The 20276-nt window shown below is 45.8% G+C and overlaps 1 protein-coding gene across 5 annotated transcripts in view; it reads left to right on the top strand.

Annotated features, from left to right (window-relative positions):
* Positions 1-5348: 5348 nt before the first annotated feature.
* Positions 5349-20276, top strand: part of Fndc3b (fibronectin type III domain containing 3B) — a 294093-nt gene continuing 279165 nt past the window's right edge. For 2 of the 5 annotated variants that reach the window (XM_029475085.1, XM_029475079.1), the window contains exon 1: positions 5349-5537. The gene's annotated coding sequence lies outside the window, so the exon portion shown is untranslated. Of the gene's footprint in view, positions 5538-6204; positions 6312-20276 lie in introns of those variants that run through there. The other 3 variants (XM_021157455.2, XM_021157456.2, XM_029475082.1) reach the window with 3 other exon arrangements.

The following is a 20276-nucleotide window of genomic DNA, read 5'->3' as shown; positions in this document are numbered from 1 at the left end:
AGACAGGAGGCTCTTTGAGTTTGAAACTAACCTGGTCTACAATCAAGTAAGTCTAGGACAGCCAGGCTGGTTACCCTAAGAAATTCTGTCTCAAAAAAGCATACAAAACAAAAGAAAAACCCCAAAACAAAGAAAACAAAACAACAACGATAACAAAAACCACAGAATAATAAAAGCTTGTTAGCAGTCCGTCTGCTTTCTCCATTTTATACAGTTCAGGATCCTCTGCCCAGGGATGGCCCCACCCACAATTAAGATGAAGCTTCCCACATCAATTAACATAATCAGGATAATCACCTACAGTTGTGCCCAAGAGGCTCATCTCTCAGGTGATTCTATGTTCTGTCAGGTTGACAACCAGCACCAGCCATTAGTGGCTGGACTCCAAACGCCTTAATTAGCTGAAATGAGAGGACACAACATAAATAAAATTTAATAAAATTAAGTATCCCATCAATTAACAAGTTAACATTAAGATTATATCAGTTGTATACACGGTATGCTTCTTGACATGTTTTTGTGGCACAAAAACGTGAGTTAATAGGATGAGAAATTTACTAACAAAATTAACATCATATTTGACTAACGAGAGTTTCATCCAAATTGAGGCCAGAATGGGAACCACTATTTGTGGTTATATTCTGATCCTGTCTGAAATGCTAAGAACAGAAACTGGCTACCTAGCTTTCAGAGATGAACAAGTGGGTTCCCAGAAGCGGCGGGGGGAAGGGTGTGATCCTTGAAAAATGTCCGTGTGTCACAGACATGTATGTATTCAGGAGAATAGACTGTTAAGGGAACACTGGTAGGGGGTGAAAGGTGAGCACTGTCAGTTTGTCTGTCCTCCCCTTCCCCCCCTCCCCCCCCCAGGCAGAGGCAGGGTGAGCACTGCAGAGAGACAGTTTTAGAAACCTTCCTTTGGAGTTGGAGCTGATGATGAACGAAGCCTTCTCAAAACTTCTTTCCCGTTCTTTGGTGGTCTTTGGTCCAAGGTGAGCTTCTCAGGTCTTAGAATGTGGATGAATCGATGCTGCTTTGGGATATAAAGTAAGACCTGAGGGCTGCGGAGATAGCTCATTTGGTAAAGTGCTTATGCTGTATTGTGAAAACCTGGGTTTGAGCCCTAGCACCCACAAACAGAGCTGCGCTTGGTGGCATATACTTATAATCCCAGTTCAGGAGAGGAGAAGAAAAGAAAGGTCCCTGGGACCCAATGGCTACCAGCCTGGCCTGCTTGGAAAGTTCTAGGCCAGTGAGAGAACCTGTCCTAAAACAGTAGGACAGCTCCTCAGGAAGGACACAAGATTTATCTCTAACCTGCCCAGGTGCTAACCCTGGGCTCAAAAGCGTGAGACCTGGCAACCATTTAGCTTGTGTCTTAATTCTTCTGATAACTGTGGGGCAGATCTTACTGGGGATGTTTTGCTGCCTCCTCCTCTTCTTCCTCCTCCCCTCTCCTTCTCCTTCTCCTTCTCCTTCTCCTCCTCCTCCTCCTTCTCCTTCTCCTTTTCTCCTACTCCTCCTCCTTCTTTTAAAATTATACATAAAGAAATGCAACCACATGTAGAAAGAACATGTGTGACTTAAGAGGGCAGCACATCCATATGATTCAATGCTTACAGGACTTTAAAAAAGTCATGATGACTAATGAAAGCCACGGAAAACCATTGACTTCTGTAAGGCATCCTTGAAATTTCTGGTTACTTTTCTTGGATTGTAACACAGGTTCTTAACTGAACTTACTTACTCAAACTGACTTTAATCATTTTGTGTTTTAATGGCTCTATTAGCATCTCTGTTCCTAGGACATGGTGGCCTAAGACATCAGTCATAAGTATTCCTTGGAGAGACTAGAAATCAGTAATAGGTAAGCCAAAACATCTTAGACATTAAAACAATTTATAGCTCTCAAGACACAACCCTAGCAAACAAACTCTCCCTCTCCAGTGTCAGAGAGCATTTGTTTATTCACTCATTCATTTTGTTGCTAGGAAATGAGCTCAGGGCCTCACACATGCAAAGCACATGCTCTACCATGGAGCTGGCCTCTGACAAGAGAAGTTAAGTTTCATTGTTTCCCCTTACTTACAAAGATAATGAGAGAGAGGGGGGGGAGGGGGAGGNCCCCTCCTCCTTCTTGTTTTTACATTTATCCACCTTTAGCCTTGAACAACAGTAAAGAAGGGAGAGCCACAGCTTTACCTAGCTAAATAGTTCCGGAGGAATCTGTTTCGCTAAAGTTGCCATGTTCATCTTCTATTGTACTGTGAACCCAACTTTAGTGAGTAATCTAGTAAATCCTGAATGCTCCACAAAAAAAGATGGATTGGCGTTTTGTCAGCATTTGTCAAGTGGATACCAGATCTGGTTCTCAATTGTATGTTTTCGATCTAAAGCTAAGCTCAGGTTTCAACAGGAGAGCCAGTCTATGCAGTAGCCTCAGCTACCCTGGGCTGGGAGGAAGGATGCAGGGCTTGTAGGAAGCTGGGTACCTAGCCACATCCACCTTTAAAAGCCGCCCAAGTCCAAAGGCTGCAGATCATTGGGTACAAGGCTTCAGGCTTTCCTGTTTCCCCTTAGGTCAGTGTTGCCTACCTTTTGTTACTATGTAAATCCAGACCAGAGAAGTCTAATTTTGCTTCCTTTTGCTTTGTGTGAGGTAACCAACACTTTCCTTGTAGTGACAATGTTTCCCAACCTATGTACAGTGTTATTGTCTTAATTTTGAAGCATCTTCATTTGGGTGTTATCTTTGGATTTAAGTATAACCTATCCTCCTCAGGAGCATCATCTTAACGGTAAGCATGGTTTGGAATGCAGGGCAGGTGGCCCAGATTGCTGACACTTGGAAGTGGATCTGATCACTCTGGCTTGAGGCCCTTGTTCCCATTTCCAGAAACATGACTCTGGACCCAATCTTCATCATTTCCCAACTCAGTGCAGAATAGGCCCCTCTCACCCCAGCTTTGTTCTATATCCCACTGTGAAAACAATCATCCTGGAAACCCATTTCAATCAGTTCATGCCTCAATAATCCCAATGTTGCCCATTGTGTGAAAGCTAACTCCCTCAGTAGTCAGGAGCCTTGATCAAAAGTCCGTCCTTTTCTTTGAAGCTTCTAATTTTCTGTCTCATTAATAGCTCTAGGAGAGACCACTTCACTCACTCGGTCACTCGTTCAAGGATGAATTAATATTTATTTATTATCAGGTGCTGTGGATTGTGACTTTAGCAGGAAACAATGGCATAATTTTATAAGAAAATTCAGGCTCAGGGGCCATTGGTAACTTGTGTGTGGTTAGGATGTCTCTGCTTTTCCTTATGCACTGTGTATATGTATTGGCTACGTGTTCCAAGCATTTACGATGTTTCTTTTCTAGTACTAAACTGATCCCAGAGGCTGGGCTAAGAGGCTGCCTAAACCACGGAGAGGATATATACTGACAGGCATTTTGAAGTTAGTGCACCCTGTATGCATTGACTCTTTTTGAGAGCTGAGACTTGAGACAAGCCCCTATCTTCAGCTGTCCTTGGTCTGATCTCCTCTCTTAGCTTCCAGGAAGGTGTCACCACACCTGTCAACAGTGACTCTAAGAAAGAAATCCAGTAGATCTGTTGGGAGAAATAGGCAGAGATGTCTGTCCTCCTGTCTATCTTGTCTCCTCTGATCATTGCTTTGCTTGTCCTTTAGTCCCTAGATTTAACCTTTCTCCCACTGAAGTTTGCACATTTATCTAGTCCTTACAGCTTCCCCAGTGCTTTACAATCAATATAGTCATGGGGGGGGGGTCCGGGGGAGGCTCTGTAATCAAAGGACAGTTCTAGGTTGATATAGAGAAAAAGAAGTGAACACCATTCAGCCAAGTGAAAGAGACAAAGGACAGCTTCTGAGCGACATGAGAACGGAAAATAATTAAGGAGAAAACAGCTAAGGGTTGGAGGCTGGGAGGGGCCAAGTTGGGATGAGTAAGATGACTTTGGACAGAAAGGAGGAAGAAGGCATGCACAAGGGTCAGGAGTGTCTCTGGGAGCCCTGGAGCTAAACGAGGCTGAAGGGCATGGCTAGGGGAAGATGGAGAGGCATTGGTCCAAACTCAGACTGCATGGCTAGATCTTGAAGCACGGGAGCTGAGCTCTGTGGGCATTGGGGAACCCACTGCTTTGAAAGCTTGTTTCCTTCCCAGATAGGGCTAAGATCTAAGATTAGAGTTGTATTTTAGAACGATGGGTACAAGAGCCCTTTGGGGACATTGACATGAAAAGTGTCACTGAGGAGAGAGGGTTCAGCTTGGCTGCACTCACTATCTTAAAAATAAAAGAGAATTGTAAATCCCACAAGGAAAAGAACTGTTTGTTAGGGTTCATATGTTTGCTTGGGTTTTAATAAAGTAGCATTTCCTGTTTTTATGTACAACGAGAGTGAAGGAACCCTTTTGGTCTTTGTGGAACACTATAATAGTAGATGCTGGTAGAATTATTCAGAATACCTAAGTAACAGAGGAGAGTTAATTATTTGATCTAATATCCCTGCTTCTAGAATTTTTTTAAATTTGTGGGCAGTATGGCACAGCCCCTTAATCTTTGACAGAGCCTATGCAGCAGGAATATAGTATATATTTAATTCATACGCAATCAATAGCTAGTAGATCCTTTTGCATTTGACACATACAATCCAGATAAACGACAAGAAACAGTCTTTAGGGGTAACAAGATAGCTCAGTGTGTAAAGGCACTTGCCCACCACGTCTGACAACCAGAGTTGGAGTCCCAGAACCCGTGTAAGGTAGACAGGACTTTTAAGTTTCTTACTCACACAAAAACCATGGCATGTGTATACCTGAGGTCACACACACATTCATATTTACAATAGAAATAAAGTATGCCCAAACTAAATATTAATAAAAACTAGAAGGAACTGTCTTTAGTCTTTCGAGTAAAGGCGTCTAGTCGGAACTGAAAGGGAAAATAGACATTTAAATTTTGGTATCATAAAATTTGCTCATGCAAAATGCTGTGGGAAGTTAAAAGAGTAAAAAAAAAAATCACTGAAAGATTCTTCTGGGAATTACAATTGGAAAAGGAAATATGTGTTATAAGTGAAAAATAACAAGTCAGCTTTAGTAACTACTGAGCAAATACTGCATTTGTAGTGATGATTCCAGAATCTCACTCAGTCTCCTAGTTCTCTTCAGCTCACACTAGAGAAGTCCCGCTGTGTGTAGCCTGGCTTGGTTTGTGGTAAAGGGAGGCCTCCCCAGCCAAAGCGAGCTTGCGCTTGTAGTTGCGCGTGTACTGGGAGGCTTACGGCAGTGGGCGGGGCCCGAATCCCCATGTGGTCCCGACATCATTGACATGGCGGAATCCCCCATCAAACCCTCCTGGTAGTTATTTGAGCAGCGGCGGCGGCCGGAGGAGGCGGCGGAGAGCAGCGGCGGGAGCGGCTCAGGGGACGGCGGGGATCCCGCGGGCGGCTGGCTGGGACGGCGTGGGCGACCCGGATTGCGGGCACCCGGAGACCCGTTTCAGCCTGAGGGGAGGTAAGGCGTGCGGGAACGGCGGCGGGCTGCCGGGGGACGTGCCACCCACAGTCGCTCTCGGGTCCCTGCGCTTCGGAGCCCGGCCGGACTCCGAGTCTGCACGAGTGCGCTCCGGGCCCCGGAGCACTCGGGGATGCCCGAGGAAAACTTGGCTGCCGAGTCCCGGTCGCGCCCCGACCGCTCGGCTGCCCGAAGCTCCCGGCCGGGTAGGGGGCGGCCCCTCCAGCCCCCGCTTGCCGGGGAAGAAAGCGGAGGATGCGGGGCTCGCAGTTCCCCTCCTCCCCGGGCCGTCGCTCCGAGGAATCCGCTCCCCCGCCCAGATCCCCGCGGCAGGACCGCTGCCTGGGAGGGGGAGGGCGCGCGGCCAGGCCGAGGAATCTTCGACGTGTCACTTTGGGAGGCTGTAGATTTCCATATGGTGGAGGGAGGAGGGCGTGCGTGCGCGCAGAGCTGGGAGTCGGGGCTGCCTCGGCCCCCTTGGGGGTGCGGGGCTGCGACCCGGGACCCGGGATGCTCGCCGGGAGGGTCCCTGGGCGACCGGTCGCCCCCGCCCCCGCCGGGGCCTCTTGGGGACACTCCCCGCCCGCCTCTGGCCACCTCTGCGCGCCACGTCCTCCCTCCCCGTCCTGCCCCCTGGGCTCCCCCCGGGCTGGGGGCGGGAACCGGCGGCCGCGGCTGGACTCGGCGAGCCAGGCGGCTGCAGGCTCGGGCGGGGGAGCGGGGCGCGGCGGGAAGCAGAGGACGACCCGGTGCGTGTGGGCCAGCGGAGCGCGGGTCAGTCGGTCAGGCTCGAGGGGCGCCCCTGCCGGGGGTGGGGCGGCCGGGAGACCCAGCGGGTGGAATCCGCGCCCCGAGGCGGCGGGCGGGCTGGGCGGGCCGCGGGGACCGTCTGGTTCGGATGGCAGGCAGGAACGAGCTGCCGTGGGAAGGGCCTGTCAGTCCTCGCGGAAAGCGGGGCCCGGGGCCGTGACCGCCGAGCGTCCCCAGCGCCCGGCCTGGGGAGCCTGGGGGACTCTGCGAGCGTCCCGGGAGACCTGGCTGGGCCGCCGGGCGGCGCCGCTGGCCGGGCGCCTTCCCGGAGAGAACGGCTGGGGTTGGAGATTTTTCGAATCTCGGCTCCCACCCGGCGATGCCAGACGAAGGAAGCACTGGCATTTTATCCAGACAGTGCGGATTGCAGACTTCCTTAAAAGTTACAACTTTTTATTTTCTTTTCTCTCAGGCCCAGCGTTTTCTTTAAACAAAATGTAGAATTTGGCCGCGATGAGGCTGACGCTGGGGCCAAAAATGCACACGTTTATCTCCATCCCGGCTAGTCCCCCTCCCCCTCTTCCCTCCCAGGCTTAATCATATTTTGGAACTGGTGAGGGCTTTTGTTGGGTGGGCACCCTTGATTGCTTGTCTGTTTATTTTTTAATGTGCAACTAATTTGATTTGAGTTTCCTCCAGTTTCCAGGCCTTACTAGGAGAAGCTAGGGGAGAGGGAATGTGCCATTTTTTTTTCTTTTTTCTTTTTTATAAATGTGGCAAGAGGTGGGGCACTGGGAAAGGGGAGGCACCCTGGTTGTGGCAGAGAGTAGGAGCAGAGAGACCCGGAAGAAAAGGAATCCATTCTGGAATAACATTCTTTTTTAAAACAACAACAAAACAATACAAGAGAAAGTCAGGCTTTGAGCAACATTTCACTGCTCTGTTCAGATTTGAGTTCGTGGCGCTCCCGCATCTCCAAGTATAGGCTGGGACCCTGGGAACTTGAGTTATGCCACACAGCGCATGCATGCATAGCAACTATGACCTGGTTCTGTGACTTGTGTGGGGGCTGTTGGTTCGCTCCTCTTTGGAGGCTGACTGTGGATGCAGTAAAGACTGGTTTCAGTAAATTTCCTGGCTCCCTGGGAGCAGCTGTTGAAGAGGGTAAAGTCCCTGGGCATGCTTCTGGCCAGGAGGGCCAACTGGAGTTCATGCTTACCGAGACGCGGAGATCCGCGGCAGCTTGGCTAAAAGTGAGGCCTCGTTGATTATTGTTTTAAAAAGTTGCTGTCTTAGTATTGTCCTTAAACTTGCTTGTGCTTTTCAAGCATTTTATTTCCATGCTTATGAGAAAAAGCATTCGTGTGACAAGACCGTGTTCCTTTAGCATCTATTAGCACTGTCGAGATCTTGTAGGGTGGGGGCTGGCAGTATCTAATGACAGTATATACAGTTCCAGAAAGACATTTTGGTAATCTTTTAAGACCCTTTAAAAATAGCTGTGATCAGAGCCTGGGCTGTTTGGAGGAGCCAGTCTTCTGGGGCTTCTAAAGGAATGCGGAGCCTGAGCACCAGCAACTCTCCTGGTTGTTTGTTACATTGGCAGTTGTGCCCCTTCTGCCCAACTCTTAAAATTCCCATGATCCACCCGGAAGGGTCACTCGCACTTAATCGCATGTAACGAAAGTTTTTTTGTGCATTGTATTTTGAGACAGGCTTGGGCTGGCCTCTCCAAGTTTACCTCCTGCCTCAACCTCCTGGATGTTGGGTGACAGGTATGAACCACATGCCTGTTAGAGCTTGTACTAATAGTATATTCCTTCTTAGATAAACATGTTTTCTGCCTTTTATACATTACTTAAGTTTTGAATATTTTGATTTCAGTTGTAGTAAATGTACATTTTATAAACAAGGGCGTCTAAGTTCACAGAAATCAAGGTACCAGTAATTCAGAATACGGTTCAATGGTTTCTCCGGGGATAGAATGGTTCTGTCTAGATTGTCCTACTGTAGCCAGGAGGCACATGTAATCGAGCGTTTCAAATGTGGCTCCGTGACTCAAGAGTCGTTGTCTGAATTTTATTTTTTCCAAATTATTTTTAAACTTAAATTCGAAACATAGAACTTTCAGACTCCCAAGTCTATTGACCTTCAACTGAGCCATATTGCTTTTTGAATCACCAAGTTAAGTGTATTTCTTTACAATCAGAAGATGTTTTAAGTCTACTTTTTACACACACACACACACATTTGGGTTTGAGCCCATGGCCTTGTGTACACTGGAGGCAAATATTCTACTACAGTGCTAGAGCCTCAGCTAGCTCTTGAATTCCTATTCTAAGTAGACTTTGAAGTCTGGGGTAGGTGTGCCTCAGTCTGTTTCTCCAAAAAGTGGAAAGTTAGCTACTTACATCTTAAGGTGTGCATTTGTCAGTCAGCACTGATGAGCAGACCTGCAGCTTAGAAACTTAGTTGGAATAGGTGTATGTAGGAATTGCTGGTAAAGGAGCTAATTTGTGCAGCCATTTCAGTGTAATAAAGTAGCATAGCTGGGCATGGTGGCTCACACCTATAATCCTGGCATCTAAGAGGCAGAGGTGGGAAGATCAGGAGATGCTAGCCTGGCTTACACTCCAGGTCAGTTTGTCTACTCTGTCTCCTTCCCCCAAAAGTGTAAATATTAGAAAGCAAGAAGAAAGGCATTCATAGAATTGGAAGAAACAAAAGTCACTCCTCTGGCATCCACATCACCTGCTCATCTAGGCCTTCTTTTAAAGGGACTTTCTGAGGTTGTCTTTGTGGAGCTACAGCACTCTTCTGAAGAATTTAAGTAGTCTTGCTATCAAAATATAAGATAAATTATCAAGCAGGGTGTAGTGGTTGATAGTCCCAGCACTCAGGAGGCAGAGGCAAGTGGATCTCTGTAAGTTTGAGTCAAGCCTGGTCTACATAGGGAATTCCAGCCAAGAGCTGGACATAGTATATATATGTGCTGTATAGTGAGACATAGCGCCTCCCCAGTCAATTATCAAATGTTAGATTTATTCACAAATTGTTCTAGACTAAACCAGCAGGAATGACCATTTGCAATGAGCAAACACTTAGAAAAATTTTTGGGATAAGTGGATTTAATTAACATCAGCTGCACTTTTTGAGTTTCATTTGGTGACAGAAATTCCAAAAGCTTCCCTATGTCCTATGAGATGATGAAACTCCAAGAGCATTCATCTGACTAGATTCTATCTGCAGATATCCCAGAACCCAGCACCTTTCTTTTTTGTTTTGAGGGTAAGGGGAGGGCCTCGGAGATGGGGAGGGGCATCCTTACTCACAGTGGCAGGAAGACCCATTTAATGTGTAAGTGTTCAATTTGTAAAAATTATTTTCCCCACGAGATATAAAGTAAAGAAACATTTTAACTCCAAGAGTAGAGTGTTTCATTTGTGAATGTGTGTGCACACATATATATCTGGTGTGGAAGCCAGAGTTCTCTCTGTCACTATCTGCCTTATTCTCTTAAGACAGGGACCCTCCCTGAACCCAGAGCTGGCTTGGCAGCCACAAACCCAACAGTCCTCCTGTCCCACCTCCCATTGTGCTGTGGTTACAGGAGCCTGTGGCTACAGCAGGCTTTTAAGTGGATCTGGGGATTTGAACTCTGGCCCTTACACTGGCATGGAGGCACTCCTACCCCCTGAGCCTTCTCTCAAGTTCCTCTTGTCTATTTGTTTAGTCACTTGGGCTCATTTCTCAAATGGTTCAGGAACAGACAAATGAGAAATAATATCTTTTTATTAGGATTTAAAAGGAAATTTCTTTTTAATTATGTGTATAACTGTGTGGGCCCCTTCATATGAGTGCAGGTACTCTTGGAAGCCAGAGGTGTAAGGTTTCCTGCAGCTGCAGTTACAGGCTGTGAGCTGTGTCTGGTTAGTGCTGGGAACTGAACTCTGTCCTTCTGTCGGAACACTGCAAGCTCTTAGCTCCTGAGACAGCTTAGCAGCCCACACTTTATCAGGATTTTTAAGAAGCAACTTCATGTTCAGTCTAGAGATACCTGAATGTTTGTATATCCTTCAGAGTTACAGGGATAATCACAGGTTATAATTGTGACTCCAGAACACAGAATCCCAGAGACTTATGGCAATGAATCAGTTTTAAATTGCAGTATTATTTTAGTGTGAATATAAATCACATTGCCTCCGGCTATCGGAAAGTTATAAATCCAACCACAGGCCAGGCATTGCTTAATGAGAACATTCAGACGTTTGAATGTCTTGTTCATACCCATTCCTGGCCGTGGGGGCATTTCACTATTTTCACAGAATCAGGATAAAGAGCTGTGTTATAAATAGAACTATAGTGTCCTAGGGAGTGTGCCAAATATGGAAACAAGATTAAACCATGATATATGCGGGGTTCAGTTTGTTAGGACATCAAGATACGAGTGAGAGACTTATTGCAATCGTAAAGCTGTTGGGTGACAGGCAAAGATTCAGGGCTGAATCTTAGTGTGAGTTCGGTGTCAGCAAACATGGCTTGTCAGGGAATCAGTTTCCTTTGCACCTATGTGTCTCGGGCAAACTCTGAAACCTCCCTTAACTTGGGTTCCCCCATCTTAATATAAGGAAAAAACAATTCCCTTCTATCTTTAAAAACAAGTATCATATACGCTAGTCTGTGTCTAGCCTTACCTGGATTGAGGAGTTTGTTCTGATGACAGCTTCAGTTGAGCTGGCCCTGTGGAATTTGCGTGTTGTTGAAACCATAGATTTGTGCTGAGACAGTTTGAAACTCCTTTACTTTCCCTCTGTGGTCAGTTAATAAAACTCTAAGCTGAGATGTTTCTATTGACTCCTCATTGCCAGTGGAATAGGTCCTGCCCCTAAGTCGCGTCTCTCTGTGTTGTTTGGCAGGTGGGTTTTGACTGGACCAGCATTGTTGAATGCCTGGGCAGGCCAGTGTGGCTTTCTCAGTTCAGGGTCATTGTGATGATGAAGCAGGAAGTGCAGTTTCTGAGGCGATTCCAAGCTGGAATGACAGGCAAGGCTTTAGTCCTTGCATTATCCGAGCCTTTTATTTGAGCTTTCAACACTTGCAGCTGGGAAAAGAGTCTTGTGTTCAGGGCTGGCCAATCTCTGCAGCCCCCCTGCTTTCTACATTGGAGACACAATTGCTGTTTTTCACCAGTGTACTATATAGCTGGAGAGTGTTTCCTGGTAGAACTCTATTTCCAGGTAGACCTTAGCTCTTCACTGTCAGGAACGCACGTGGGTGGTGGAGGAGCAGTTTTGTTCTCCAGTTTACACCACAGAATTTGAATTAGCAAAGTACCCATAAACAGAGGCTTCGTGTTAGGCTTGGAGCAGGTGGCTTGCTATGTTTTGGAGGGGCGGAACATGCCTGGATCCTGGTGGCAAGACGGGGACACTCTGTCAGACTGAGCACGGGAGGGTGGCTTGGGATTACCTGACCCCTTTGCGAGGTCCAGCCAAGGAGAAGCCAGTCTGAAGTCCTGGCTCACCTGGACTGACAGTTATTTGTAGTAGATTTAGTAACAAGGGTCAGTCCTTGGAGACCAGAGGTATGTGGGACAGGAGCTGTGGGATAGGAGAGTGAGGAGGTTTAAAACTCTAGCCTGTCATCCTGTGAGGTTCCGTGGACAGCCTTCTGCCCGTGAGGATATTTCCTCCTCTGAACATAGATCAATCTTTGAATTTCTTTTCCTTGCTCTGGGTTGAGATGCGCTGATTTCACATTCATAAGTCCTAATATTCTTGGCAATACCGTCAATTCCAGCACAGCTCCTGTTAGATCTCACGACTATAGTGTTGCGTATCTTCCCTGTGACTTCTAGATAACTCACTGTGGGTGTGCATGTGGGGGTGGGGGGCAGTTGTGAGATGATGCTGAGCTAAAGGCAAAGAGAGTTGAGGGCTTGGTAGCCATATTTAAAGTGTCTTGTGGTAAATGACTGTATTTGAGCTGAGATGGTAATTTTATTTCATACCCTTATTGATGCAGAGGAAGACATTGACAAGTAGGGTCTTTGTTAATGGAATAGTCTACTTTTTTCTTTTTCTTTTGATAACAGCAAAGCATTTTCCTTCTCCCCCACAGAACAACTCGGCTCATCTTTTCAGAGAGTGTAGAGAACAGACCTCCTTCGACCCCTGGAGCAAGCTGGTGGCCACTCCAGTTCTTCTTTCCCTTTCAAAATTTGACAGCTAGTGAAACTGGAGTACCTGTGGCCTACTGAATTTAGGGACTTGTGGGATGACAAAGCCAGGACCATGCTTGTGGTACAGGCCTGAGAACCTGAGAGCAGGTTCCCAGCACCTGTTTGAAAGGTTGCATAGAGCAGGACAGGCCTGTAAACTCCCATGCTGTGCTGGGGCTGCAGAGGGGAGGAGCCCAGAGACTCGCTGGTCACCCATGTGAGCTGAATCCACAAGCTCCAGGTTCACTGGGAGACCCAGTGGAGATGGAATGAGGAAGACACCCAGTGTCACACTCTGCCCCCCCCCCACCCCAACCCCAGGAGGCAAATTAGTTAATTTTTAGGGCCTTGGATTTTCCCTCCTCTGGGGAAGAGACCTTGTTAGCAGTACCTTCATTGTACTTTGTCTAATTGTAGCTAATTAGCATTTTTAAACTATCCAGGCAAAGCTAGGATGACAGTTGACCTCCCATTCCTAATGAGAAGCCTTTGGGGTTATCACGATGGCGGCTGGTCAGGTAAAGGCATTTGCAGTTGAGCCTGATGACCTGACCTTGAACCCCAGGGCCTGCCTGCATAGTGGTCGGTGAGAACCGACCTATATACTTGCCATGACACATGCAAGCCCTCCCCACTCCAAGTAAATAATGCCAAAAAGAGGTTTTAGTGTAAATATCAAGAGTTTAAATACATCACCAGGAAATAGTTATCTAATTAAGAGAACATTTTACTATCTAGCACCCTTCAAAACAGCATGGGCTGATTGTAGTTCATTGTTGGGAACCCATGGAGAAGGAGGGGACCCTAGAAAGTTGGTGCTCACAGCGGATGCCACAAAATAGCTGTTTTCTTTCTGGTGCTCTCATATGAACTTGAACCAGCACCCTGGCAACAACTGTAGCTGTATTTGCATGCAGGGTGAACCAGAGGGGCAAGCACTGCGCCTTTCTGTCCATCCCCAAGTGGAGAACAACTCCACAACTTGTTAGTTTTGGAGCTCTGGTGACATTTGTTTTGCCTTTGCTAACTTCACTTCATCTGTAAGTACTTGATGGCAGATTGATAAGGCAAAGAATTGAAGCCTGGGCGTGGTAGCTCATGCCTTTAATCCCAGCACTCGGGAGGCAGAGGCAGAGGCAGGCGGATTTCTGAGTTTGAGGCCAGCCTGGTCTACAAAGTGAGTTCCAGGACAGCCAGGGCTATACAGAGAAACCCTGTCTCGGAAAAAACAAACAAACAAACAAACAAAAAACCCCAAAACAAACAAAAAAATGTGTGTGCGAGTGAACTTGTGGAGTTGGTCTTTACAAGGATTCTGGGGACTGAACTCAGGTCACAAGGCTTGAGTGGCAAGCACCTTTCCAGGCCTGAGCCATCTCGTTGGTCCTTAAAGACTTTAAGGATGTTACTGTTTTGTTTTTCTTTTGAGACAGGGACCCATTTAGCCCAGGCTGACCTCTAAAGCCCCATGCCTCTCTGCTGAGGATACATGCCTTGAATGTCTGCTCCTCCTGCCTGTACCTCCCAGCGCTGAGACTGGGGACAGGGACTGAGGGTTGGAATTATAGGTGTGTCCCAGTCTTCCATTTGCTAAGCAGGCGCTCTGCCCCGAGCTGCATCTCTAGCCCCCCTTGCTGCTTTTAGCTTCCCATTTGCCTCTACCTCTGCCTTTGGGTGTAGTTGTAGGGATTCATGAATTAAATATTTAGATGGGTTAGGGGTGTATTCCTTTCCTATTTCTCCTAAGGGAAGACATTCTTGGTGACTGGAGGAATTTACCAGAAATAATCAAGTATCTTTAAATACATCTGTGATGACTAATCTTGGTTGTCAACTTGACACACCTGGGAAGAGAAAGCTCAATTGAAGAATTGCCTCTGTCAAGAATGGCTCGTGGAAGCCGGGCGGTGGTGGTGCACACCTTTAATTCCAGCACTTGGGAGGCAGAGGCAGGTGGATTTCTGAGTTCGAGGCCAGCCTGGTCCACAAAGTGAGTTCCAGGACAGCCAGGGCTACACAGAGAAACCCTGTCTCGAAAAAACAAACAAACAAAAAAAAAAACAACAAAAAAGAGTGGCTTGTGGACCTGTCTATGAGGCATTTTCTTGATGGACAATTATGAAGTCCGGGTTGGAAAGTGAGCCCGGCTCACTGTGGGTGGTCCCATCCCCTAGGCTGGTGGTCCTGGGTTTGTAAGAAAGATAGCGGAACATAAATAAGCCTGGAAGCTCACAGTCAGCAGCGGCCCTCCATGCTTTAATTCTTGTCTCTCTGCTCCTGTTTTGTCTTCTTCCATGATAGAGTGTAACCTACAAGTTAAATAGTGCCCCTTCCACCCCCGCCTGCCCCCATTAGTTTTTTCTCATAGTAATGAAAAGCAAGCTGGAATGACATCACAGTATATTTTATACCCGACACGACACTCAAGCCTGAAGGATTTGTTTGTTTGTTTTTAAGAACATGACTACCCTAGGACTAGATTTGTCAACTTAAAATACCTCTAATATATTCTTAGGATCTGTGCTCCCTTTTCTCTCATGTTTTAAGGTTCTCTGGGAGGTTCCTGGGGGCACGTGGGCCACAGCACTCACCTCATGTCCAAGGCCTTCTCTTAATTTCTTGCACAGCATCAATAGTAGACAGCAGTAAGAGCCAACTGCTATCCTTTGTTGTTTAAATCAATGGAGAAAAGTAATGTAAATGATAAATATTGCTGTCTCTGGTTTTTCTATGATATGTTTTCTTATCTCAGAAAAAGCCATCCTGAGTTAGACTAACAGTCTGGGTTATTGAAACGAATACTTACAGATACATTGGACTAGAATGCTTATGTGTTGCTCTTGGGCCTGTGAAATGGTAGATTTTCTGTGGAAAACTTTTTTATAGTTCATAAAAATATTCAACCAGAAGTAGCCTATTGCCAGCAACTTGAGTCTGAAATTTTGATTCGGAAGGAAATGGGACTCAGATATGTCTTGAACCCTTTGAAGGTGTTTACTGAAAGATGACCCAATGGTGAACTTATTACTGTACCTAGTGATGGTTTTAAGAAGTATGAGAAAAATGAAACATTGATCTGGTAGGGCAGACTTCTGTCATCTACATAGCCCAGGCTGGCCTCTAGTTGCTGAGCCTGGCCCTCCTGGTTTCACCTCGGAGTACTTAGATTAAAGGCTTTATGGGCATCACACACATTGCTCTGTGCTCCTGGGGCTCAAACATAGAGCTTCCTGCTTGCTAGTCAAGCTCTACTTTCTGAACATCCCTAGGTTCCCTCCCTGTTAACTGGGTTCAAGTGCAGAGGAGGCAGTAGGCAAGTAAGTGGCAGAGAGTGACGAAGGCCTCGTAGTACTTGCAGGAATCAGGTAGCCTGTTGTGTCTATGGCCCTGTAAGAGCACAGCCACTTTCTCCTGCTGTTCATGGAGAGCCACAGAGAGCTCAGATCCACATGGATAGTTGCATTCTTGAAGCGCTGACACTCTGTTTGCTTTTAGGAAGCACATTGGTTTTTTCCATCAAGTCACTCAATAGTGCTAGCGATAGTCACTTAAGAGATGGGATAAGAAACCTGGGCATTGTGAGTAAATTACACACTCATGACACAAACCCACACAGAATAATGCCATGGAAAGACTTACATTCTCATACAAATACTGTCGGGAAAGGCAGACCCTACTTACTGTTGCACAAGGCATTGTCCATTTATTTCTGAGTCTTGGGAAATGGTGAACTCATAGGGTGTAGCAGTAGTGTACAAGCATGTTCTCTAAGTGGGTATAGTTTCTCTTGACTATAACCATATATAACTGTATATTGTATACTGTCTCTCTATATAAACATTACTGTATATTAAGTGGCTCGGTGAACACCACCACATGAGTGTTTATGCATGGCTGGTCATTTTTGTGACCTTTTTTTCTCAAGAGGAAAGCTATAATTTCCAAGAAATAGGAAAAGATGCTAGAGCCATAGTCCTATATTGAGGAGGAGTGTGAAGAACAGCCACATTGTGCTTAAGAATTACTAAAGGGAAAATGTCCTGTTCTTTGGCCATGATCAGTGCGTTCTAGTGCTATCATGTTAGATAGGTTATCGTTTTCTCAAGTTTGAACATCTACAACTTTCCACAGCATGTCCTCTTCAGGGTTGTTGATTGTTGGACTTCTGAGTCTTGGGAAACTCAGATTGTCTCATTGTCTCTCTGGACTATAGGGGTGACTGCTGATCTAAATTGGGTTTTCCCTTTCCTTCCCTCCTCCCCTCCCTTCTTTCCTTGGTGATGCTGAGATGGTACCCAGGGCCTATGTGCTATGTGTAAGCACTTAATCTGAGGCAGGGTCCTCATGCTGACCACTGCATTCCCAGGTTGAGCTGGGATGCTTCTTTGAAGAATCTTGCTAATTATAGACATTTTGAGTTCCTATCGTTGTGTTGATTTTTTTTTTAACTCAAGGAAATAAACACTTACTTGTTCATCTATTACTATTTTAGAAAAATAAAAGTTCTCAAAAAGTTTTGTGGACGTTCCCCAACTCAGATTGCTGATTTAGAAAATTTCTGTTTGCTAAAAATGTGGCCTTTGATTAAAAAGTTTTTTCTTGTAACTGGACCCAGTTCAGAAATTGTAACCATATATTACATATATGGCTATATATATATGTATATATATATATATACACACATGCATATATATATGCACACATATGAACACATACACATCATATAATATATACACATATATGTAATATAACTTATATAATATACACACTTATATACATATTACATAATATATGTGTGTGCTATTATTATATATATTTTAAATCAAGGTTTGTCATATGGCCCAAGATGGCATAGAACTTGCTTTATGGCCTAGGGTAATTTCAGACTCTTGATGCTTCTGCCTCAGCCTCTGGCCTCTGAGGTGTTGGGATGACAGGCAATGTAATCCCACCAAAGCAACCATACCTGGTTCCACATTTATTATTTCACATGTTTCTCTGGGCTGGGAACAGTGTGTATTTGTGTTTCCAGGGAGCAGAATATTAAGGCCAAGCAAAACTGAAGGCCTCTCATGTGCTCAACTTGTCTATTGCCCGGAAACCTAAAATTTATAGTTTTGGTATAATAAAATAATAATATTCTGAAGCTCTCCCAAGAGGGAGCTGTTTTTCCTGGGTTGTTTTCTGTACTACCCACTTAAGTTTAGGAAGGGAGAATGGGGAGGACAGAAGTAGGCTTCCCAGAAAACCATCTGTGAGACACCGGAGTGTGGGGAGGATGGAGGTAGTTCCTTAAAGAGGCGCTGGTGAAGTGGCACCGTGTGCATACATGTCACATGCTACCCCAGAGAGACTCTTCACTCTCATGAAGGTCACCTCTGTGTCTTTGAGTTAAGCTGCTTTGTGGAGTGAGATGCTGCACCCCTAATTTGCACCTGGAAAAGCAAACACATTCCCATTACTGACCTGTCTCTGTTTTCACAGTGAACTGTGTGGTGATGTTGGTTGTACCAAAGCAGCCAGAGGTCTGGGACATACAGGACTCCTTATTGCTGGAGAGAGGCTCCTGCAGTTAATTCAAGGTGACCTCAAGATTCAGAGGAGCCTGGAGCCTGGACCTTCCTGGACAGCCAAGGCTAAACCTGGCAGGCTGGCAGCCTTAAAAGCTTCCTTTGTTAGAAGTACTTAGCTCTGTACTCCATCTTTAGAAAGTGAGTTCATGGGAGGTGAGTTGAGGACAGAGTCTGTAGTGAGGCCTTGCTGGGTTCTGTCCTTGTAAAGTTTGTGTGGACAAAAAGCCTGTGAGGATGCTGTAAGGATCACCACCCAAGGATCATTTGTGTTCCTGCACACGGACCTGGTCACAGTGCAGAAGGGCATGGGTGCGAGTGGTTAAGATCCCTTTCCTGTTTGGCTGTGTACCCCACAGAAGTGGTCTCTAAAGCTCTGATGTCTTTGGTCCCCTCCTCAGAGGGAGCTTGTCTTAGCTGCCAGGCTGGCCTGGTTGGTTGTACATCCTTCATGGCAACGGGAAGAAAAGTTAATATGTAAGAGTGTTTCATTTGTATCAAGTTATTTTCCACACAAGATGTAAAGAAAAGAAATATATTTTAACTCCAGGAGTAGAGTGTTTCATTTGTGAATGTGTGTATGCACGCATATATATCTGGTGTGGAGGCCACTGTCTGCCTTATTCTCTTAAGAAAGGGACCCTCCCTGAACCCAGAGCTGGCTTGGCAGCCATAAACACAACAGTCTTCCTGTCTCACCTCCCATTGTGCTGTGGTTACAGGAGCCTGTGGCCACAGCAGGCTTTTAAGTGGATCTGGGGATTTGAACTTTGATCCTTATGCTTGCATGGAAGCACTCCTACCCCCTGAGCCTTCTCTTCAGTTCCTTTTCAGTTCTGTTTTTGTTTAGTCACTTGGGCTTGTTTCTCAAATGCTTTGCCACTATCACCTACAAGTGGAGATTTAATTAATTTTGGGTAAGAGACACCAAAAATTGCTTGCGTACCCCCCCCCTTCGCCCCGCCTCCCACCTTGTTTTGAACTAAGGCTGGCTATATAGTCCTACAACTCCCTGTAGGACTGTAGGACAGCCACAGAGCTTCAAGTTTACGGTGATCCTCTTGATCCTTCAGTGCTGAGATTACAGGTGCACACCACAGAACTCTGCCCTCTACACTCATATTTGAGGAAATTATTATGAAATCATAGTCTTTTAGGAAGTAAACTCATTCTTAGAAATCTCTCTTTTTTTTTTTTTTAAGGAGAGGTCTGTGATAATGGTGGAAGAAATATATTAACAAGTTTTGAAGCTTATATTTTACTTCAGGCTATATTTAACAGTATATAAAATTGCCATAGCATTTCATCGTTATTGAAGAGACCGTTATTTACAGGTTTGTTTGGTTTCTGGACATAATTTTAACCTGCTTTGTTATCCATCTTGCACCCTTAGATAGTGGTACCTGTGGAATATGAGAGATCTTAGAATGTAACTTTTTTTTTAGCTTTCCTCATTTGCTTTTTAGATTCAAGTCAACATGGAAACAGTGGTACTTTCTATTTATGTATCACCTTCTGATTCTTTTCAATTACGTCATGCTTCTTAAAAGCTTATTTAAGGGCTGAGAGATGGCTCAGCAGTTAAGAGTATCGGCTGCTCTTCCAGAGAACCCAGGTTCAATTCCCAGCATCCACATGCTACAACTGCCTGCAACTCCAGTTCCAGGGGATCTAATACCCCCACCCAGACATACATGCAGACCAAACACCAAAGTGAATGAAATTCAGCGAAGTAAAGTTTTAAGAGCTTATTTAAATCCACCAGGACATAGCCCTTGGTTAGGAAAGAATAGAGGGCTCCCATCAGTGTCTCTAGTATGGAGTCTTCTGGCTTCTCTCACTTGACTGTAGTTTTTGGGTCCCACGTGTTTGCCATTCACGTCCTTGTTTGGCAAGTTTGTCTTTACTAACTTGAGGAGCTGGGATAGTGGGCACAGACTGGTGTGTAGGTGGGTGCTTGAGGAAGGATACGGCACCAGCCAAGGTGAGTGCACTTGTTCCTATTTTGGGACGACATTTTCCCAGTCACCGAGTCGTGGGTGACAGCTCTGTGCTGTTCTCAGATGCTTGGGAGATGAACCAAGGACTCCTCTCTTTCCCGAGAACAAAGCAATGGAACCTACTGAGGTATTTGTTTGTCTTCAGGACTTTCGATTTCTAGTCTTTTGTAACATTTTTCAAGAAATCATGGCCAGCAAA

Source organism: Mus caroli, chromosome 3, assembly GCF_900094665.2.
Source record: "Mus caroli chromosome 3, CAROLI_EIJ_v1.1, whole genome shotgun sequence".
Lineage (NCBI taxonomy): Eukaryota > Metazoa > Chordata > Mammalia > Rodentia > Muridae > Mus > Mus caroli.
This window is presented reverse-complemented; position numbering and strand designations above follow the sequence as displayed.